This window comes from Nuphar pumila, chromosome 1, assembly GCF_984573655.1.
Source record: "Nuphar pumila chromosome 1, dmNupPumi1.hap1.1, whole genome shotgun sequence".
Lineage (NCBI taxonomy): Eukaryota > Viridiplantae > Streptophyta > Magnoliopsida > Nymphaeales > Nymphaeaceae > Nuphar > Nuphar pumila.
In genome coordinates this window covers 93,964,362-93,989,397 of record NC_143249.1, presented here as the reverse complement: position 1 = coordinate 93,989,397, position 25,036 = coordinate 93,964,362, and positions in this window count along the sequence as shown.

Genomic DNA, 25,036 nt, shown 5'->3' with positions numbered 1-25,036 from the left:
CTCAAGAGCTGTGGCAAGGTTCTTAAACCATGCAGCGCAACTACAAGCGAGCTTGTCTCTCTAAGTGGGGCCATTGCCCGCAACTGGACTTGCCAAGGAGTTCCAACAGTTGCATAGGTCAAATAAGACTGCAACTATACTTAAGTGTGCCACAAACTCCCTTCACGCTTAGGGAAAACATATAATTTGCCCAAAGCTGAATCATACATTCAAATACAACGAATATGATGATAGCATTAATCTGTTGATATACACTATGGGTTTCATAGGTAAATATAACTTTACTTGAAGGCATCAATTGCAACGATTCGCATTCTAAGCGAAACAAGCACGTGTACAGGGATATGCATTGACATTACCCACATTGGTGGGTTTATCAATATATATATATAGTACGTAGCTCATTACGATCTCTTGCAACATCAACTCGTGATGATTGCATAAAATAGACACGTGGTTGGTCGTGCCGTATAGGACAAGAGAAGCGTCGTCAACTTCTCACTATCGTAAAAACCTTAATTTTACAACTAGCATAAGCAAAGAGTCACGATGTCAATTACGTACGGCAAGGGGATTGCAAACGTAATATTTATTCCATTGACAAGAGCCAATGAGTCCTTAACTATGCCAACTCTTCTTATTTATTTAGAAACCTACGATAGGGCGCCATTAGCACGAAGATTGTGTCCTATTGCAAAGCGGACATACGGACCCAAGTGAGAGTCCATCGCATCATGACGATGAGTTCAACAATTACCATAGCCAAATATGCATACATTGTCTTAATAAACAACGTGGTTTTTGTCTAGGGTCATGGTAAGTCCAAAATTGAGAGATGGCTGGGTCATTTGAAAACCATGTCATCGGCACTATTATAGCTCATAAGGTTGTGGTCCGAACTTGCTAATCCACCAACAATGTGCGGCACAACGAATGGAAAACTAGTAGCGGTTGGAGCTAAACCAACGCGAACTTACCAACCCAGCAGCTGCATCGGTGCCATGAGCACACCTCGCACAAGCAACAGGGCCCAAAAGTGGGCAGCACTGCTGAAACAAAAGAAGGCAGCAGCTGCTGCGATATGACAACAACCAGTTGGCATGCTGGTACTGCGCCACCGAGACCACCAGCGTGGGTCAAGGGAAGACCACCCGCATGGTTTGCGGCATCGCTGGACCGACTGGTTCAGACCCACCAAACTATAGTACTCAGGCCCGACAAAGTCTGGACCACATGTCCAGACCCTATGTGGGTTCGGCCATCAGCAAACGAAAGGGGCGCAGGCCCTTCAGCCCGCACCCAGAGGCGACCCACCTGTTGCAACTCGGTTGCAGCAGGCTCAACAACTCGGTCCAGGTCTGGACCAATTGGTCCAGACCTGAGTTGGCTCCAACCATCAGCCACAAAAGGGGTGCAGGCCCTGCAGCCCGCACCCGGTTGCAGCCTAACGCTGCAACCAACACAATAGGTCCGGGCCCCAAGCCAAGTGGCCCGAGGAGCTGACACCCAAACGGTCAAAGCAAACCTGGGGTAGGCCTTTGATAGGTCTGGGCTACATCTGGTCCAGACCATGTCAGGCCAGAACATGGGAACCGAACCAACACCAACCCGAGTTGGTGGGTTCGGATATGGTTCGAACTGAACCCAAAAAGAGGAGAAGGTAAAGAAATCGATCCAGCTAGGGGCGGTCCGGGTTAACAGCTGCTGGACACGTCCAGCAACCTGGACAAAACCCCACGAAACAGAAAAGAAACATAGAATAAGAACCAGACCGAAAACCAAAATAAAAAGGCCATAACCTCCATGGTCGGCCTACCTGGAACGGAATAATCAAGACCAAGATGAAACCGGGCCTTCCGTCATCGCTCGGCCGGTCTGGCCTAAGCCAGCAGCACCCTAAAAGGGCGAGCCCGAATGAGCCAGACTGCTGGACTTGTGCCCACCATGGCCTCCTTGCCAAAAACGCACAAGGCTACTAAAACCAAAATGCTTAGCTAACACGAATCCAGCTACGCAAGGAAGAAAAGCTAGAACCATACTTGCCAAAACACAAAGGAGTAAAGAACTATATACATACATGTTAAATCAGAATTGCAGTCAAAGCACATGCAATCACATCCGATAAAATCTACAAAACTGAATGAAAACATGAAATGGAGGTTCATGAATCATGCATAAACACCAATACATAGCTAAATCGTGACCCAACTTCAATGCATGCATGCTTACTTCAACAAAAGCAACAATGGGCAACAAAAACTTAAATGCTATTTGGCGGAAACCCACATTAAGATATGTAAGAGGGAGATCCCACAATAATGCAAGAATGCACAATATTTGTTCTATCAAAACTTACCACGTGATGCATGAATGCATACTTGTTAAAAATCCGCAATTCTATAGTACAACAAGTGGATTTATTTATTTGAAAACAACAAGGATAGGTGAGAAAAGGAAGCTCACGAAATATATATTTTTCACACATTGGAAGAGATGGAAAGTCTCACCTTCGAGGCTTTAGTGGAAAAGAAGGAGAAGGTGTACACGGTTGGAGTTGCAGCAATGTTCACTCTACACTCACTCACATTGGAGAAGAAAGAGGAGGAGGAGAGAGAAGCTGTAACGCCCCGAATTTCCAAAACAAAGCTAAGTTAAAATTTTCATGAATTTCTTTTTTTTTTTCTTTGCAGCGGAACTTAGAAAAGCTTTTAGCAGCGGAATAAGATGATAATGAGTCGTCGGTTTTAGAAAACTCCGAGCACGTTGCAGGTATGTGGCCAAGCAACTCATTGACCACCAAAGTGTTCCATTTTATCGAAAACCACATGTTTATTACAACATCACTGCTTTGAAAAGCAATATAGGTTCAATAAAAGGAAGCAGTACAACTCTGTCTAGAGAAACCCTGGAACTCGATGCCGCCTTGCTCCGCATATCGCCACGCAGGTTCAACACCTGAAATCCCCATTAAACGGGGTCAGAACCACTGATGGTCTGGTAAGTAGGCAAACACCTATCTATTCAACTCAAGTAAATGCATAGACCACTCAGGGTCGCAGTTCGTAATACGACGCTCAAGCCTCCATGACTTAGCGTATATCGCAAAAGCCTCCTCAGGGCTATGAGTTGAACATCCACGCAAGTCTTCATGACTTCGCATAAGCCTCTTCAGGGCTGTGAGTTAGAATAACTGTTTAAGTCTCTACGACTTAGCCTTGACTTCTTCAGAGTCACAAATGGATGTCTAGCTCAAGCCTTTATGCTTGGCACATCCGTATCCTACGAATCTAAGGACAGCTCTCCGAGCTTCGCTTAGTCGTACGAATATCAATGGGGTTCTTTCCCAATCGGTCCAGTAGTATACCGACCATGACACCTTCACAAAGGTTATGCAGGACTGACTCAACAACGTCATCCACTCATACATTCAAAGTAGCGCTGTACCTAAGCTAATGCTTTGTTTCGATAATTGCACCTCCCCCTGGGCTTAGGGTTCTCATATCTGGGCGACAACACGACGATCTGGGGGTTGATTATTCTATGTATTTTAGATACCCCAGAGGCCTGTTGACCCCATCCCCCTAGTAGGACGCTACAGCATACCAGAAGAGATCCTTACTAGGTATCTGAATGCATTCTGCTACTGCAGTAGTTGGGTTCAATCCTTAGATATTTAAGGATAACCACGACCTCCATACCTCTGAGTGACGAAGGCCATCAATGAACTCTATCAGGTTCGGGTGAAATATATGTCACTCAAGGCTGCGCCATCACCGTCTTCCTCGATGAGAAATCCTGAAAGGGGCCTGCCGGTCTTACAATTACTTGACGAACATTGCATGCCTATAGGGCAGCCTTTGAGAAGTATGTACCCGACCCCAATCAACCACACGGTTTTCACCGTGGAACAAAGGTTTTATTCATATGCATGCTTAACTCTGCTCTCGGCACTTCGGCCTTGACGAGCACTTCACCTCTTTCGGTGGAAACAACACATTCCGGCTCAGCGGCCCTTACGAGGCTGGTTGTCTGATAATTCTCAATGAGCATGCACATGACTCGATCTCTACGGATCGGCTACTCGGCGTATTTTTACGCAACGAGCTCAGGACCTTGTCAAGGCGCTACCACTACCTTAGCGCAACGGCTCTTACAAGTATGGTGCCCTTGCAGGTGTCAGGGAGACGAGTCATTCTGACGTCGTTCCAACAAACGGCATCGTTGTGCCACTTAACTGGTTCTGGCATCTCTTCTGCCAACCATTCTGTCAACACCTTCTCTGCTCTACCGGCAGAGGTGTGACGAACCCTTCTACGTTGTGGAAGGCATTCTACGAACTGGGTAGCACTCTGCTATTTGTCAGAGTATCCTGCTACGTTCTTTCTGAGTTATTCTTAGCTTCTTCAGAATTTTCAGCAGCACTTCCTCTCTTTTACGGAGAAAGCGTGCGTTTCTTTTATCCATTTTAGCGGCATCTCCCCTCTTTGGCGGAAAATCACTACGCTTAACTCGGGAAATGAATGTGCACCGTTGTGCGTACTTTGCATCCATCAAGGTTGCAGGAACCTTGGGCCATAGCCAGGCCATACGTAATTGATTTAGTTTTTACGTAAAGAGCATTTTGCCAAAAACCGAAGCCTTTCCAATAGGGGCTTCATTCGTCAAGCAGAATCTTGAAGGAGAAGCGGTAAGGGAATCGCATTGGCGATTTGGAGTTGATCTCCATTTGAACGCTCATTTACGCGCCATATATGTAGTATAAGCAGAAGTCTGTGCTTTATACAGCGGCGGCGTAAAGAAAATGCATATACTATTGTTTAGGGTGTGTAACTGAAAGAAATATTCTACATATATAACAAAACAGGAGCCTTGGCATCGTTCGACGCGACAGCGTAAGTAAATACATTGCAGAAAGCAGGAGCCTTTGCATCATTCGACGCGACGGCGTAAGTAAATGCATAATTGGAAATTGCGGAAAGCAGGGAGCCTTGGCATCATACGACGCGACGGCAAAGGTAAATTACATGGCCTGTGCGATATAAGACGCGTCGGCAGTATCAGCAGATATACACCTAGATCTGTATCCAATGATAGTTGCGAGGCGAGCGCGTGAACACCAAAGTGTCCTAGAGGGCTCAACCAAGAACTAGGGTGAGATACTATTTTGAAGAACGCATATACTGCGTATTCGAACATATATATCCGACGATAGTTACGAGGCGAGCGCGTGAACACCGAAGCGTCCTAGAGGGCTCAACCAAGAACTAAAGCAAGATACTACTTCAGAAAGTATATGCTATATACAAACAATCAGATACTTGAGAGAGATGGTTTAATGAAGCGAACTTACTTCAATTTGCGGAAGAAACGACTCCGAAATGCTTTGATGCTTCGAACGAGGCTCGACTCCGAAAAGGATCAACTTCGAACTTCGGACGAAAAAGGACTTGGACTTTGACTTTGAACCAAACCAGGTTCAAGTCAAGTCAAATGGGTTTGGACTTAGGTCAGGTAGGTTCAGACCTAGGTCAGGTGGGTTAGGTCTAGGTCAGGCAGGCTCAGGCTAAGTCAGGCAGGCTCAGACCAGGTCAGGCAGGCTCAGACCAGTGGGCTAGGTAGGGGAGGTTTGGAAAAAGGAGGAGAGAGAGAGGGGTTGGCGATTTTCTAAAGGAGGGGGGGTCCTCTATTTATAGGGGAGGTTGCTTAGGGGCTAAGCAACCCCAATTACCCAAATGCCCTTGGGCTTTTTCAGAAATCCAGTTTGATCTTATCCATCTGACTGTTTGATCTTATCCAGAAGGAATATTCCATGGAATATTCCCTAGAAGGTGCTGGAAGGTCCTGGAATATTCTAGAATATTCTAGAATATTTTCTGAGAAATATTTCTGTGGGTCCCACCAATATTTTCGCGGGTCTCGCAAAAAAGTTGAGTTTTCGGCATTTTTTTCCGAAAAATTCTGAGTAGGCCATTATCTTCGTATTGACGTAACTAAGAAAGTTGGCTCGCAGGAATCCTTTGATTTCGTTCAGATAGGAAGTTATGGCTTCCAGAGTGTTTGAGCATATATTCGCAATTCGATGAATATCTTACGTATAATTGGCTCGCAGGAATTGATTCGTTTCGCATTCTGAGAAAAATGCTATTTCTACCGGTAAATGCCTCATGAATTTTATTCAGATATTTCATGAAAAATTGCGGGTCTTACATCATTACCCCCTTAAAGGAATTTCGTCCGCGAAATTCAGTTAAGAGTACAAGGTGAAGAGTTCAGGATATTTATCCCGCATATCCGATTCGGGCTCCCAAGTGCAATCATCGACTCCGTGATGTTGCCATCTCACTTTAACAAGTGGAATGACCTTTGACCTAAGCACTTGTTCCCGACGGTCCACGATCTCAACAGGTCTTTCTTCCACAGTCATATCCTCCTGGATGTCAATATCTTCATGTTGGATGACGTGGGAAGGGTCGTGAACGTATTTTCTAAGCATTGACACGTGAAATACATTGTGTATCTGAGTATACTGCGGTGGCAATGCTACTCTGTAGGCGGTTTCTCCTATCCGGCTCAAAACCTCGAAGGGACCAACAAATCTGGGGCTGAGTTTCCCCTTCTTTCCGAAACAAAACACACTCTTGGTTGGGGAGACCTTGATAAAAACCTTATCTCCAACCGCAAAAGTGAGTTCCCTACGCCGCTGATTGGCGTAGCTCTTCTGTCGACTCTGAGCGGTCAGTAGCTTCTTTCTGATCATGTGGACCTGCTCAGTATAATGTTGCAACACTATGGGCGAGTCCAAGGTTCGCTCACCCACTTCACCCCAATGGATTGGTGATCGACAGGGTCGCCCATACAAGGCTTCATACGGTGCCATCCCAATGCTAGCGTGGTGGCTATTATTATAAGCAAATTCAGCCAACGCTAGGTGGGAAACCCAATCACATTTCCATTCCAGCATACAGGCTCTTAGCATATCTTCAAGAGTCTGTATGGTTCGTTCTGATTGCCCATCTGTTTGGGGATGGAATGCTGTACTGAACTTGAGTTTCGTCCCCAGGGCTCTCTGAAGCTGCTCCCAAAAGTGAGAGGTGAACTTCGGGTCACAATCAGATATGATCGAAATTGGCACTCCATGGAGTCTAACAATTTCCCGAATGTAGATTTCCGCCAATCGTTCAGTTGAGTAGCGAGTGTTGATCGGCAGGAAGTGAGTAGACTTGGTGAGTCTGTCCACGATCACCCATATCGAGTCATGTTGTCTCTTGGATCGAGGCAATCCAACGATGAAATCCATCGTAATGCCTTCCCATTTCCATTCCGGAATCTCGATCCGTTGCATTTTTCCGCCAGGGCGCTGATGCTCGATCATTACTTGCTGGCAGATCAAACATTTAGAGACAAACGTAGCCACATCACGTTTCATACCCCTCCACCAGTACTTCCTCTGTAAATCTCGAAACATCTTCGTACCCCCAGGGTGGATAGTATATTTGCTACTATGGGCCTCCTGGAGTACTTCCCGTCTTAGCTCAGGGTTATTTGGAACCCAAATCCTTTCTTCCATCCATATTCCTCCATCTTCTTTCAAATGGAAGAAAGTGTCATCTTTTTCAGTACGAGCTTTCAATTCCAAGTACTGGGGATCCTTGAATTTTTCGGCTACGATGCGATCGAGAAGCTCAATGTGGATCGTCAAACATGACATTTGGATTCTGCCAGAATCAGCCAAAAATGGCTTCCAGTTGACGAAATCCTCCATCAACTTCCATTGTCCGGTTAGGCTGGCCAGAGTGCCAACAGTCTTGCGACTAAGGGCATCTGCTACAACATTCGCCTTTCCAGGGTGATAGGAAAGCGTGAATTCATAGTCTTTGAGGAATTCCAGCCATCGCCGTTGCCGCATATTGAGTTCTTTTTGAGAAAAGAGGTATTTTAGGCTTTTATGGTTCGACATGACCTCGAATTTCTCTCCATATAGGTAGTGTCGCCAGATTTTAAGCGCGAACACTACCGCGGCAAGCTCAAGATCGTGGGTTGGATAGTTTTTCTCATGAATTCTTAACTGACGGGATGCATAGGTGATTACTTTGCCATGCTGCATCAATACGCAACCCAGACCTGTTCCCGAGGCATCGGTATAAGCAACGAAGCCTCCCTGACCAACAGGTAAGGTAAGGACAGGGGCAATGGTAAGCCTTTGTTTGAGAACCTCAAAACACTCCTTACACTGGTCAGTCCATTCGAACTTGACTCCCTTTTTCAACAATTTTGTCATCGGTACGGCAATTCGGGAGAAGTCCTGTATGAACTTCCGATAATATCCGTCAAGTCCAAGGAAGCTGCGGACCTCAGTGATATTTTCTGGCTGCTTCCAGTCTATCACAGCTTCGACCTTCACAGAATCTACTGCGATTCCATCTTTTGAGATCATATGGCCGAGGAACATCACTTTGTCTAGCCAGAATTCACATTTTGAAAACTTGGCATATAGCTGATTATCTTGAAGGGTTTTCAAGACGATTCTTAAGTGCTCCTTGTGTTGTTCCTCATTCTCTGAATACACGAGAATGTCATCAATGAAGACGATGACGAAAGTGTCTAAGTATGGCTTGAACACTCGGTTCATCAGGTCCATAAAGACAGCAGGCGCATTAGTAAGTCCGAAGGGCATTACTACGAACTCATAATGGCCATATCTCGTTCTGAAGGCAGTCTTAGGTATATCCTCTTCCTGAACTCTTAGCTGATGGTACCCAGACCTAAGGTCGATCTTGGAGAACACTCTCGCTGTTCTGAGCTGATCAAATAGGTCCTCAATCCGAGGCAACAGGTACTTATTTTTAACAGTTGCCTGGTTAAGCATCCGATAATCGATGCATAACCGAAGGGATCCATCCTTCTTCTTTACAAACAGTACCGGGGCTCCCCAAGGTGACATACTTGGTCGGATGAACCCTTGTTCCATCAGTTCCTCCAACTGACACTTCAACTCACTGAGTTCAGCTGGCGCCATACGATAAGGGGCTTTGGATATTGGTGCAGTTCCAGGTAAGGATTGAATTCCAAATTCAACCACACAAAGTGGTGGAAGTCCTGGCAATTCCTCTGGAAACACTTCGGGAAACTCCTGAACCACTTCCAAACTCTCAAGGGATTGGATATTTGAGCCATCAGCGGAAAGGCTAAGTAGGAAGGCTACACAACCCTTCCTAAGGTATTTCTGAACCTTAAGAGCTGATATAAGCCGCTTTTGTGGAACTGGCTTGGATATCCGGTATTCTATCTTAGGCATTCCTAGTCGTGCTAGAATCACCCTGCCCTCTCGGCATAAGATCCTGGCATGGTTCTGGGCTAACCAATTCATTCCCAGAATGACATCGTACTGTACCATATCGATTAGAATGACATCGGTAGGCAAGTGTTGCCCAGCTATCTCTATATCCAAATTCTTGATGCAATGGATACATTTGGTACGTGAACCCAACGGGTTGTATACTTCGATCATTTTATCCACCGGTTGTACCGAGGCGTGGAGTTGTTCGATAAAATCATCGGAGATAAAGGTATGAGTAGCACCACAATCAAACAAGACGTAAGCTGCATGTCCATTAACAGGAACAGTGTCTTCAATGAGGTCACCTGTTTCGACTTGTTCAGTCGTTACAGCGTATACACGACCTGCAGCAGGCCTTTGTTCTACTCTAGGTGGGGGTCGTTGGACTTGTGTTCGCTCTGGTATTTGTTGAGAGGGTCCGGCAGATCCGGCATTCCTCCTTTGCTCATCAGCAAGCTTCTTCCTGCATTGCCTTGCAATGTGGCCCACTTTACCACAGTAGAAGCAACCACCTGTGTCACGTGGACATGGTCCTCTTGCGTGATTTACATGGCATTTTGGGCAGTTTGGGTTGGACTGCAGATTGTTTGGAGCCATGTTCTGCCTTGGCCTCACGACCTGTTGAGTAACATTCCCACCTTGGAACCTTTTCTTTTGAAAGGGTTGTCGTGAACCCTGGCCACTTGGGAACGTTCTTTTTCGGTTCCCACCATCAACTACGGGCCTTCTTGCTACAATCACCTTTGATCGCTCCCAATCCACTTGTATTTTTGAAGCTGCTGCCACAGCAGTTTGAAAAGTTTGGGGCATGCTGGTGATAACCCGTGACCTTAGCCCTTCTCGTAGTCCGTTGATGTACTTGTCGGCCCTTTCTTGGTCAGTCTCAAATAACCAGGAGAAGTACCGCTCGAGATTTTGAAATTTGGTTGTATAGTCGATCAGACTCATGCCACCCTGCTCCAATTCCAGAAACTCCATCTTCTTCTTGTTTCTAGAGTGTAATGGAAAATAATTATCCATGAAAGCTCTCCGAAAGTCAGTCCAAGGAATGACTTCAACTTCCGAGAACTGGATAATCTTAGTGGTATCCCACCACTTCCGTGCATTGTCTTTCAACCGATACGTGCCAAAGTTGGTCTTTTTCTCTTCTTGTACTCCCAGTACCAGGAAGGCACGTTCGGTCTCTTCGACCCAACTTTCTGCCAGTTCAGGATCGGCTCTGCCAATGAAAACGGGCGGGTCAAGTTTGAGGAACTTCTCATAAGTCACTCCTCCCAGATGCTCGTTTCGTGGTGCGACTGGTTCTGGCCTTGTTTCACGAATGGCAGTAACCAGGTTGTTGAGCGTTTCTAGCAGGAATCCTTGAGTATGGGACTCCTCGCTCGGCATGGTCCACCACGTCGTAGGAGCCATTAATCTATCACATACAAGCACTTGTTTTTAGTTTCTCAATGTATATATTTCGAAGCAAAGTTTTATTTACTTAATATACATCACATTTATACAAGCATCGCCTTAAACAAAACGTCATGCCGCACTGGCAGACTTTTAGGTGTTGAAAAACTATGTACATGAGTCTATTGACTCCAAAACACTATCAGTCTCTTCTAGGAACTGGATTTCTTTCTTGACCCAAAGAACCCGAAGTATCGTTTACTTCCACATTGCCTTGGTGCAGGCACTACTAGTTTTGACTTGGGCGGCACTTCCGCACTTTCAAGCGACTCTTGTGGATAGATCAGTGATGCCGGTCCACTTGCCCATTCAGTGGCATCATGGCTCGGGGAATCCAAGACCATAACGGGATGATATAGGTTGTATCCCACTCCTTGGCCATTCAGGCTCGGCGTTGGTGAAGCTGCTCTGTTCCCCCATATAATAGTACTATGATTCGAGGAATCTGAAATCATAATGGGATTATACAAGGAGTTGTTGCATCCCTCCTCCCAACTGTGCAAGCTAGGCGTACATGATGCCTGTTGATAGCCTTGCGATTGACCAAATCCCTCAAGGAAGTTCAAATCAAATCCTACCAGAGACGGTAGTTCATCAGAAGTTGCTGGAGTACGGCTACTCCCTCTACTGGAGTAATGTGGCCCACTAACACGCGAGGTCTCATCCCTAAGACCAAGCGATCCCCGCCGACCCATATCGGCGGTATGTTTCATTTGGCATTCGTTGGCGGAATGCCCTTCTTCGCCACAATACTGGCAGTCTTGGACTTCATATGGGCATACCCACTCATCGTGCATGATCCTGCAACGATAGCAGTATCCTCGGGAGTCGTGAGTTGTCATCTATACAAAGATGCACCCAGATCAGAACACAAGAAGTATTAAATATACTTACAGTGCGATATGGTGGACAAGATGGATCTCGAACCAGGTTTCTCAGACTCTTGCTTTGATACCAATTCTGTAACGCCCCGAATTTCAAAAACAAAGCTAAGTTAAAATTTTCATGAATTTCTTTTTTTTTTCTTTGCAGCGGAACTTAGAAAAGCTTTTAGCAGCGGAATAAGACGATAATGAGTCGTCGGTTTTAGAAAACTCTGAGCACGTTGCAGGTATGTGGCCAAGCAACTCATTGACCACCAAAGTGTTCCATTTTATCGAAAACCACATGTTTATTACAACATCACTGCTTTGAAAAGCAGTATAGGTTCAATAAAAGGAAGCAGTACAACTCTGTCTAGAGAAACCCTGGAACTTGATGCCGCCTTGCTCTGCATATCGCCACGCAGGTTCAACACCTGAAATCCCCATTAAACGGGGTCAGAACCACTGATGGTCTGGTAAGTAGGCAAACACCTATCTATTCAACTCAAGTAAATGCATAGACCACTCAGGGTCGCAGTTCGTAATACGACGCTCAAGCCTCCATGACTTAGCGTATATCGCAAAAGCCTCCTCAGGGCTATGAGTTGAACATCCACGCAAGTCTTCATGACTTCGCATAAGCCTCTTCAGGGCTGTGAGTTAGAATAACTGTTTAAGTCTCTACGACTTAGCCTTGACTTCTTCAGAGTCACAAATGGATGTCTAGCTCAAGCCTTTATGCTTGGCACATCCGTATCCTACGAATCTAAGGACAGCTCTCCGAGCTTCGCTTAGTCGTACAAATATCAATGGGGTTCTTTCCCAATCGGTCCAGTAGTATACCGACCATGACACCTTCACAAAGGTAATGCAGGACTGACTCAACAACGTCATCCACTCATACATTCAAAGTAGCGCACCTAAGCTAATGCTTTGTTTCGATAATTGCACCTCTCCCTGGGCTTAGGGGACTCATATCTGGGCGACAACGCGACGATCTGGGGGTTGATTATTCTATGTATTTTAGATACCCCAGAGGCCTGTTGACCCCATCCCCCTAGTAGGACGCTACAGCATACCAGAAGAGATCCTTACTAGGTATCTGAATGCATTCTGCTACTGCAGTAGTTGGGTTCAATCCTTAGATATTTAAGGATAACCACGACCTCCATACCTCTGAGTGACGAAGGCCATCAATGAACTTTATCAGGTTCGAGTGAAATATATGTCACTCAAGGCTGCGCCATCACCGTCTTCCTCGGTGAGAAATCCTGAAAGGGGCCTGTCGGTCTTACAATTACTTGACGAACATTGCATGCCTATAGGGCAGCCTTTGAGAAGTATGTACCCGACCCCAATCAACCACACGGTTTTCACCGTGGAACAAAGGTTTTATTCATATGCATGCTTAACTCTGCTCTCGGCACTTCGGCCTTGACGAGCACTTCACCTCTTTCGGTGGAAACAACACACTCCGGCTCAGCGGCCCTTACGAGGCTGGTTGTCTGATAATTCTCAATGAGCATGCACATGACTCGATCTCTACGGATCGGCTACTCGGCGTATTTTTACGCAACGAGCTCAGGACCTTGTCAAGGCGCTACCACTACCTTGGCGCAACGGCTCTTACAAGTATGGTGCCCTTGCAGGTGTCAGGGAGATGAATCATTCTGACGTCGTTCCAACAAACGGCATCGTTGTGCCACTTAACTGGTTCTGGCATCTCTTCTGCCAACCATTCTGTCAACACCTTCTCTGCTCTACCGGCAGTGGTGTGACGAACCCTTCTACGTTGTGGAAGGCATTCTACGAACTGGGTAGCACTCTGCTATATGTCAGAGTATCCTGCTACGTTCTTTCTGAGTTATTCTTAGCTTCTTCAGAATTTTCAGCAGCACTTCCTCTCTTTTACGGAGAAAGCGTGCATTTCTTTTATCCATTTCAGCGGCATCTCCCCTCTTTGGCGGGAAATCGCTACGCTTAACTCGGGAAATGAATGTGCACCGTTGTGCGTACTTTGCATCCATCAAGGTTGCAGGAACCTTGGGCCATAGCCAGGCCATACGTAAAGAGCATTTTGCCAAAAAACCGAAGCCTTTCCAATAGGGGCTTCATTCGTCAAGCAGAATCTTGAACGAGGAGCGGTAAAGGAATCGCATTGGCGATTTGGAGTTGATCTCCATTTGAACGCTCATTTACGCGCCATATATGTAGTATAAGCAGAAGCCTGTGCTTTATACAGCGGCGGCGTAAAGGAAATGCATATACTATTGTTCAGGGTGTGTAACTGAACGAAATATTCTACATATATAACAAAACAGGAGCCTTGGCATCGTTCGACGCGACGGCGTAAGTAAATGCATAATTGGAAATTGCGGAAAGCAGGGAGCCTTGGCATCATACGACGCGACGGCAAAGGTAAATTACATGGCATGTGCGATATAAGACGCGTCGGCAGTATCAGCAGATATACACCTAGATCTGTATCCAACGATAGTTGCGAGGCGAGCGCGTGAACACCGAAGTGTCCTAGAGGGCTCAACCAAGAACTAGGGTGAGATACTATTTTGAAGAACGCATATACTGCGTATTCGAACATATATATCCGACGATAGTTACGAGGCGAGCGCGTGAACACCGAAGCGTCCTAGAGGGCTCAACCAAGAACTAAAGCAAGATACTACTTCAGAAAGTATATGCTATATACAAACAATCAGATACTTGAGAGAGATGGTTTAATGAAGCAAACTTACTTCAATTTGCGGAAGAAACGACTCTGAAATGCTTTGATGCTTCGAACGAGGCTCGACTCCGAAAAGGATCAACTTCGAACTTCGGACGAAAAAGGACTTGGACTTGGACTTTGACTTTGAACCAAACCAGGTTCAAGTCAAGTCAACTGGGTTTGGACTTAGGTCAGGTAGGTTCAGACCTAGGTCAGGTGGGTTAGGTCCAGGTCAGGCAGGCTCAGGCTAAGTCAGGCAGGCTCAAACTAGGTCAGGCAGGCTCAGACCAAGTGGGCTAGGTAGGGGAGGTTTGGAAAAAGGAGGAGAGAGAGAGGGGTTGGCGATTTTCTAAAGGAGGGGGGGTCCTCTATTTATAGGGGAGGTTGCTTAGGGGCTAAACAACCCCAATTACCCAAATGCCCTTGGGCTTTTTCAGAAATCCAGCTTGATCTTATCCATCTGACTGTTTGATCTTATCCAGAAGGAATATTCCATGGAATATTCCCTAGAAGGTGCTGGAAGGTCCTGGAATATTCTAGAATATTCTAGAATATTTTCTGAGAAATATTTCTGTGGGTCCCACCAATATTTTCGCGGGTCCCGCAAAAAAGTTGAGTTTTCAGCATTTTTTTTCCGAAAAATTCTAAGTAGGCCATTATCTTCGTATTGATGTAACTAAGAAAGTTGGCTCGCAGGAATCCTTTGATTTCGTTCAGATAGGAAGTTATGGCTTCCAGAGTGTTTGAGCATATATTCGCAATTCGATGAATATCTTACGTATAATTGGCTCGCAGGAATTGATTCGTTTCGCATTCTGAGAAAAATGCTATTTCTACCGGTAAATGCCTCATGAATTTTATTCAGATATTTCCTGAAAAATTGCGGGTCTTACAGAAGCTCCTCAAGAAAAACGTATAGGGCAATGCCTCTTTCTCTCTCTTCACAACACTAAATAGGTAGGGATTTACTAATGGACGGCTGGGATTTACCCAGCTAGGATGGAGGGCTGGGGTGCTCCACGCCCCCCTCCTAGAAACCCACGCCCAATGCATGTAGGTGTTTTAAAACTTTTGAAAAGGTTTTCAATTATGCCATTGAAAGGGTTTTAGAAAAACCTTTAAAACTTGAGGAAATAACATGGACTGCCCTTTGGCTATGCCCAATCGTTTTTCAGCATTTAAATTCATTTAAAAACTTTACAAAACTACCATGGGGCGCCAGCCCCATGCTCCTTTTCTAAAAAGTCGCCGCTCATGATGCTTCATGATGGGGTTTTTGAAAAGATCTATGGCCAATCAAGGTCTCTTTTCCAAATGCCATGCAAAATATTTCAAGTGTGTCATCCAGCTGGTCAAACCTTGACCAGCTGGTCAACCATGACCACGGATGTCCACTAGAGAGGATGCCCAATGGATCTGGGTCCTCAACTAGTTGATCCGCTCCGAATCCAAAAATTGCCACTTATTATATTTCAAAACCATGCTTAATTAATGCACTAAAATATTAATTAAATTCCAATAAGTCATTTAGTGCTCTAAATAATCTCAATTAATACGAAATGGTCAAGGCCTTTCAATAAAATCACCTCTTGTTTGCGAGAATTAAGCGTATTATGATTTCAGGTCCAACACTCGTAATTCACATGCACTGACGAGGTTTCTAAGTCGTATAGGTCCCAAATTCGGGGAAAAACTATAAAAACACATTATAAATTAACCCTTAAATTTTCAAAGATGAATTCATCCAGAATTAGGCACTTCTTACTTACATAGTATATTTACGCGATTTTCGGGTCACGCGTACAAAGGCAAAACACAAGGCACACCCAAAATATACTTAATTATGCGATATAACCTCGTAATTATACAAAAACATACATATCAACACTAAGTAAGCAGTCAACTCCTCAAAAATATTCGCGGACCTTACAATTTCCACCACAATAATCAAGGTATGCATGAGGAAAATAAGATGAAGAATTTTGCAAATAGACAAAAGGATTGAAAATCCAATGAGAGAAGACATATGATTTTGGAAAATTGCAGGCAGGATAAAAAATGCAGCTGGAAATTCGAGATCCAGTAGAACGGGAGAATGGAAAATCACCTGGAGTTTTAAAAGAAATAGGATATTTTGAAAAGTCATCCAGGGTTTGAGAAAATAAAGGGAAAAGATGAGAATATGGATATTTGAAAATATTTTTGGGGAAAATATGAGAGAAATAAAGGTAGTATACAAACTCACATTCTGCACAAACATTTATGCACATTCAGCACTCTCTAAAAAGGCTGACTCTAGATGCATCATTTTGAAAAACAACTGTAGGACCCTAATCCTAACTCTAGGTTCAGATCATCTTTGTCCAATCCAGTTATGCCGATATACCCGAACCAAAATCCGAGGTACATGGCATATGATTTCAACTCCGGTTCTAAGGTAAGGTTTTCCAACATCCTTGAGCGCCTATCGATATACTTCAGACTGTGGCCCGCGGTACGTGGTAGGGGGGCGTTAACCCAAATAATTGGCCCAGTTGTGAGGCTCTGTCCCGAACTAGGGTTCTGGAAGAGAGCCCAGCAACGTGAAGACCAGGTAAGAGTAGATAAGGGAGGTTTGAAAAAATGATCACTTGCAAGAAATAGAGGGCTCTATGTCCTAGAGAGATAGATATTGAAAACTTTTGTAGAAGCATACATTGTTTGCACTCAGATCCTAAATTGAGGAGAGTTGTATTTAGACCTAAGTCTATGTGAGCATGAAAATATCTCCTGAATCTGGTCCTACCAAACCATGCCTAGACTACATGCAGTCAATGTCAGCTGGTTTGACTTTTTGCAATGGTTATTTTTAACACATTATTTTCAATAAAAGCATTTGGAAAATTGTCAACCAAAGATAATAAAAACTGACTTTCCACAGATGTGGTGAGTACGGGTCGAATCCACAGGGAACGGGATACATTTTGAATTAAATCTAAAATATCAATTTATTAATATCACAATCGTTTACAACTATGTTAATATTACAATTCTAATTAAATAACAATCTAAAAATGAAAATGAACTAAAACAAGTTGCTAAGTCTTCTCCAGATCGCCAGGGGTAATTCTGTCTTTTCGTCACACGTGCATCTGCACTTCGCATTGTAACTACACCTGTAGATTTGTTTCTAACTTATCAACCTAAAACACGAAAATAAAGAGTCAGTATGGAATCAAGAATTAATTCTAAGTTATATCTACAACTATTTCTGAACTAATTACTGAATTAAACTATAGTTAAAAATAAAGAAAATTAAAATTATAGTTTCTAACTAGACTACGAAGTAAATATACTTTAACTAACCTAACTACTGTTAGTTCACTAACTATATGTTAGAAAATACTAAAAACTACGTAAAATCAAACAACTAGGTAAATGACTGTTTTATCCCTGAATAGTGCAAAATTAAATTCAAATAGGTTTTCGCAAACAGGAAGTGCGAAGGGGAAAACTAAGTCCGATTCTAAGTATTTCTCTTCTGTTTTCTTTCTGACAGACTCAGGAGTCTATCGGACTTTACGAAACTGAAAAACTCATCCGGGAACTCCGGATATAAGCGTTTCAAGTTCGATAAAAATTATAAAACCGTTTGACCCGAAATCTAAAATCGCGTAAAACCTAATTTTGTAGAACGCTTAAAAGGCAAACCAAATCAACTCTGAACGAGTTGATTTTTGGTTTGCATGCAATTAACACACTAATAAATAGCATAGAACAGTAATTTCATGAAAACTTATACTATTGCACGAAAAATGAGAATTGCAAGTTGGGGCACAAATCAGGTGTTTTGTTGAATGCACTATTCATATCAGGGAATCCATTGTTTACACTATTCCTTAAAACACCTGTAATTACAGCCATTTACATTTCTAAAACCACTTACCTAACAGCAAATGCAACAAATCATACTACGAAAATGGAATCTAACTTGACTACTTATAATAGTTGTGCAAAACACAAACTAACATTAATACGATAACCAAACTAATTAATGTACTAAACAACACTAATTTACTCTTAACTACCTTCCTAACAAAAAGTAAATGAACCCAAAACCCTGCTGGAACAGATTTGCCAGTCTATCCTAAATATCAATACGCATTTTAAATCGCAAATGAGAACATGTGAAAATGAATACAGGTACTGCCTAAGTCATATACAATATTCAGCTCGAAACCGAAGATAGCAATGAAATAACCTACTATTTAGTATTAAAATACCTAGATCTAGTACTAAACAGAAAATCAGCAGTTTAAATACACTTAAACAAAAATGCCTAAATCGGTTGCAGTGAAAACCGCACCTAAACTGTACAAAATCAAATCACTACCTAAAATTGACATCAACTAAATTAGATTCCTAATTAAGCTTAAAATTAACTAAAATTACAGCTATTGACAGACATCAACATGAATTACCTACATGCATTACAGCACGAAAATCAGGTAGAAGCATTCTACCTGATTTTTGATGTTCGCATCACCCTAAAAACCAAATTGCAATTCTAATTAAAACGAACCCACTTACCAGATTACAAGTATCATCTATACATTAACAAACACTATACACTAATCTACATTAGTCAATCAAAACATAAAATTAAGTGAAATATTTCAGCCAGCTAGAATTTCTCTAGCCGGATTAGTCGCTAGAGGGAAAGATCAATACAATGAAGAGTAAAACTACGAAATCCAACAAAACGCCACTTCCACAAACACCTAAACTATCTACAGTGCTGGTTTAAGCACTAATACGCTAGCACTAAGGCTGGAAAACAGAAACACTAAAAAAGCCAAAAATGCAATTAGGGGTTTTATGCTAAAAGAAGGGGAAAGAGGAAGACATACCTGATTTCGGATGTCCGACGAATGGAGGGGTCGTGGGTGAGTGGAATCTGCCTTGTCTCTGCACCTAAAGGTCCTCAATGGTGCTGGCTAACACCTCTTTGCTGCAGATTTGCTGGAAGGGGCCGAATGGAGATGCTCCGAGCGTGGCTTGCTGGAATGGCGAAGAAGGACGGATGAAGGTAGGGCCGGCTGGCTGAGAAGGGGCAGACAACACCCCTTCTACAGATGGTGCACTCCAAGTTGCTGCTACATGCAAAAACGAAGCATGGGTCGTTAGTTTCAGCAAGGGGAGAATGGAAGAAAGGTCTGGGCAGTAGAAATGGAGGAAGAAGAATGGCGGCTGCTCCCATGGGTGTTGCAACTCCGGCAAACCCACGGATGAAGAAAAGGCGTGGTGGTGGTGGCTGAGAGAGGAGATAAAAGAAGAGGAGTCGGGCTCTCTAGGGCACAGAAATCAAGACAAAGACCCCTTTCATTTGGGCGTCTCTTCCTTTTTAACGCATAGACCCTCTTTCTGGAATTTCTAGAAAGAGGATTAAAATATAAACATTGACTGGGCCCCTATTTCAGAGGGTTTTTTTAGCAAATACATTAAAAATCGTGAATGGGGTTGGAACTGGGTTGAAATGGGTACGTGTTGGCTCAGATCCAAGGCCCAGATGGGCGATTTGGATCCGAAATGACCCGGTTTGCCCCGAGGTTTGACCCGCTTCACTATAAATGCAATAACTCTCTCGTTTTAAGTCTGATTCGAACGAAATTTGAACTGTAGCTCAATGACAACAAAATGCATCTAAGTGAAGGTTCTAAACCTATAAATGATGCGTTTATGCAATAAAAATATATTATAATGATGTGTAATTATCGCATCATTAAATACCCCTATGCTAGAATAATTGCTAGTCCCTAGCAGTATACCCTACCTTTACAATGAGGATACGGACTACCCGAATAACATGCAAGCTCTTATTAAACACTAACTCACTTTCGTAGGAATCACGGTTGCATTTAGCACATGCAACAAGCCCTTTAAACCCCTGGGTTACCCCAGTGGACGAGCAAGGTCTCGTGAGGGTTTGCAGAGATACTACCCACAAACATCAAAAATCATACATAAATTTAAATTTTTCTTCTAAAATGCTAGGCAATTCCAGAAATCAAATTTAGCAAACATTTCATGTAATCTTTCACTTCTCAGAACATAATTAGAGATTTTATGCCTCCACGATAAAAAATTTTCCTTTCACTCTTCTAAAAATTACATTTATCTATGATTGTTTCTCAGAAAATTGTGTATTATCTTGCTATTGTTTATTTTTCATCACTTGTGTATTTTTCTGCACAGTCTTTCATTCTACTTCTAAGTAATGACTTTTCCTTTCCATTTAAGCTCTTATTTTCTTTTTCATTGAATTTTCAATTTTCCCATTTTTTCAATTATGTTCTTTTCTTTTCTTTTCATTCACCTGCGTGTGGTCTGCTTTTGTGCCCTGTGCAATGTTAATGCCTTCTTATACCACTATCTGTATGTTAAAGCCACTAACTAGACACAAAAGTGACTTCCTTCATTTACCTTTTCGACACGAGATTCAGATACTTCAACTTGTATCTGGTCTCAGCTTCTGAGGCTCACAAAGCTTTCCTTCTCCTTTTCGGGTGGAATGCAAACACTTTAACTAGCTTCTGCACTCATCTTACTCGGGATTGTGAAATCATCCAAACAACCTAACGCAGACTCTTTTCTTTTTAAGCGCGAGCTTTTTCTAATATTTTTCATTTACTTAGTAGTTTATTTCAAACTATGCTTACTTATACTTTGTGATTCAAAATTAACTTTTCACATTCAAATGCAGTCTTTCTTTGAACTTCACATAAATACTCACTCTTTTCAGCTTTGTTCAGAAAAAAATTTCTCATGGGGCTTCTAAAAGTTTCTAACATGTCTGATTATGTCAACAACATTCATATATGCTAAAAAAAATTTCTGAAACGCCTAATTTATGAGTTTTAGTTACCGAAACATGATAAACAGGATAAAATAGTGTGTATCTACTGAACCATCCCCCCATGCTTGAATGACACTGTCCCTAGTGGCATGCAGAGATATAAAATTGTAATGTAGATGCACACTAAAGCAGTAATACAGATACGGGAGAGAGGATAGATACAACCTGGTATGCTCGAGCCTCTGAAGCTGATGATTGACTTGATTTCGCACCACCACTATGCATATACGAATGCATAGTTTTTTGCTGATCTGGTCAATGGTCTGCTCTTGAAGGCGTGCTCTATGTCTGGTAACTTGGACTCATGCATTGAGGCATCAGATGAAATGGTGTTCATGCATGACAATAATGAAATCCAAAACAAAAGTCAGAACAAAACAAATAAACAAATAACTATTTTATTTCTAGTATACATATGATACACCCTAAATAACAGTTAATAAAAATAAAAACACTAACACATAAAGCAACTAAACTATGTCAGAATTACTCTATCCAATGAAAATAGCAAACCTAAATCTAAATCTAAATCAGTAAATTTAGCAAATATATAGAATCACAAGCTATGTTCTCTAAACTCACCTGCCTGATCGCTCCTTGAATCCTGAAATTCAGTGAATCATAGGAAACATCATACGAATCTTATATCTGCTAACTATGTTAAATCCTCCTGACTAAAACAAATAAAAACAACTAACTAAACACATATTAATAAACTGAAATCTCAAAAATAACAGAATATAATCGCCGTTCCCCGACAACGGCGCCAAAATTTGGTTTGACTTTTTGCAATGGTTATTTTTAACACATTATTTTCAATAAAAGCATTTGGAAAATTGTCAACCAAAGATAATAAAAACTGACTTTCCACAGATGTGGCGAGTACGGGTCGAATCCACAGGGAACGGGATACATTTTGAATTAAATCTAAAATATCAATTTATTAATATCACAATCGTTTACAACTATGTTAATATTACAATTCTAATTAAATAACAATCTAAAAATGAAAATGAACTAAAACAAGTTGCTAAGTCTTCTCCAGATCGCCAGGGGTAATTCTGTCTTTTCGTCACACGTGCATCTGCACTTCGCATTGTAACTACACCTGTAGATTTGTTTCTAACTTATCAACCTAAAACACGAAAATAAAGAGTCAGTATGGAATCAAGAATTAATTCTAAGTTATATCTACAACTATTTCTGAACTAATTACTGAATTAAACTATAGTTAAAAATAAAGAAAATTAAAATTATAGTTTCTAACTAGACTACGAAGTAAATATACTTTAACTAACCTAACTACTGTTAGTTCACTAACTATATGTTAGAAAATACTAAAAACTACGTAAAATCAAACAACTAGGTAAATGACTGTTTTATCCCTGAATAGTGCAAAATTAAATTCAAATAGGTTTTCGCAAACAGGAAGTGTGAAGGGGAAAACTAAGTCCGATTCTAAGTATTTCTCTTCTGTTTTCTTTCTGACAGACTCAGGAGTCTATCGGACTTTACGAAACTGAAAAACTCATCCGGGAACTCCGGATATAAGCGTTTCAAGTTCGATAAAAATTATAAAACCGTTTGACCCGAAATCTAAAATCGCGTAAAACCTAATTTTGTAGAACGCTTAAAAGGCAAACCAAATCAACTCTGAATGAGTTGATTTTTGGTTTGCATGCAATTAACACACTAATAAATAGCATAGAACAGTAATTTCATGAAAACTTATACTATTGCACGAAAAATGAGAATTGCAAGTTGGGGCACAAATCAGGTGTTTTCTTGAATGCACTATTCATATAAGGGAATCCATTGTTTACACTATTCCTTAAAACACCTGTAATTACAGCCATTTACATTTCTAAAACCACTTACCTAACAGCAAATGCAACAAATCATACTACGAAAATGGAATCTAACTTGACTACTTATAATAGTTGTGCAAAACACAAACTAACATTAATACGATAACCAAACTAATTAATGTACTAAACAACACTAATTTACTCTTAACTACCTTCCTAACAAAAAGTAAATGAACCCAAAACCCTGCTGGAACAGATTTGCCAGTCTATCCTAAATATCAATACGCATTTTAAATCGCAAATGAGAACATGTGAAAATGAATACAGGTATTGCCTAAGTCATATACAATATTCAGCTAGAAACCGAAGATAGCAATGAAATAACCTACTATTTAGTATTAAAATACCTAGATCTAGTACTAAACAGAAAATCAGCAGTTTAAATACACTTAAACAAAAATGCCTAAATCGGTTGCAGTGAAAACCGCACCTAAACTGTACAAAATCAAATCACTACCTAAAATTGACATTAACTAAATTAGATTCCTAATTAAGCTTAAAATTAACTAAAGTTACAGCTACTGACAGACATCAACATGAATTACCTACATGCATTACAGCACGAAAATCAGGTAGAAGCATTCTACTTGATTTTTGATGTTCGCATCACCCTAAAAGCCAAATTGCAATTCTAATTGAAACGAACCCACTTACCAGATTACAAGTATCATCTATACATTAACAAACACTATACACTAATCTACATTAGTCAATCAAAACATAAAATTAAGTGAAATATTTCAGCCAGCTAGAATTTCTCTAGCCGGATTAGTCGCTAGAGGGAAAGATCAATACAATGAAGAGTAAAACTACGAAATCCAACAAAACGCCACTTCCACAAACACCTAAACTATCTACAGTGCTGGTTTAAGCACTAATACGCTAGCACTAAGGCTGGAAAATAGGGAAAAACGTAGAAACACAGAAACACTAAAAAATCCAAAAATGCAATTATGGGTTTTATGCTAAAAGAAGGGGAAAGAGGAAGACATACCTGATTTTGGATGTTCGACGAATGGAGGGGTCGTGGGTGAGCGGAATCTGCCTTGTTTTTGCACCTAAAGGTCCTCAATGGTGCTGAGTAACACCTCTTTGCTGCAGATTTGCTGGAAGGGGCCGAATGGAGATGCTCCGAGCGTGGCTTGCTGGAATGGCGAAGAAGGACGGATGAAGGTAGGGCCGGCTGGCTGAGAAGGGGCAGACAACACCCCTTCTACAGCTGGTGCACTCCAAGTTGCTGCTACATGCAAAAACGAAGCATGGGTCGTTAGTTTCAGCAAGGGGAGAAGAGAAGAAAGGTCTGAGCGATAGAAATGGAGGAAGAAGAATGGCGGCTGCTCCCATGGGTGCTGCAACTCCGGCAAACCCACGGATGAAGAAAAGGCGTGGTGGTGGTGGCTGAGAGAGGAGATGGAAGAAGAGGAGTCAGGCTCTCTAGGGCACAGACATCAAGACAAAGACCCCTTTCATTTGGGCATCTCTTCCTTTTTAATGCATAGAACCTCTTTCTGGAATTTCCAGAAAGAGGATTAAAATATAAACATTGACTGGGCGCCTATTTCAGAGGGTTTTTTTAGCAAATACATTAAAAATCGTGAATGGGGTTGTAGCTGGGTTGAAATGGGTACGTGTTGGCACAGATTCAAGGCCCAGATGGGCGATTTGCATCCGAAATGACCCAGTTTGCCCCGAGGTTTGACCCGCTTCACTATAAATGCAATAACTCTCTCGTTTTAAGTCTGATTCGAACGAAATTTGAACCGTAGCTCAATGACAACAAAATGCATCTAAGTGAAGGTTCTAAACCTATAAATGATGTGTTTATGCAATAAAAATATATTATAATGACGTGTAATTATCGCATCATCATCAGCTAGGTCAGAATCTAGGCTC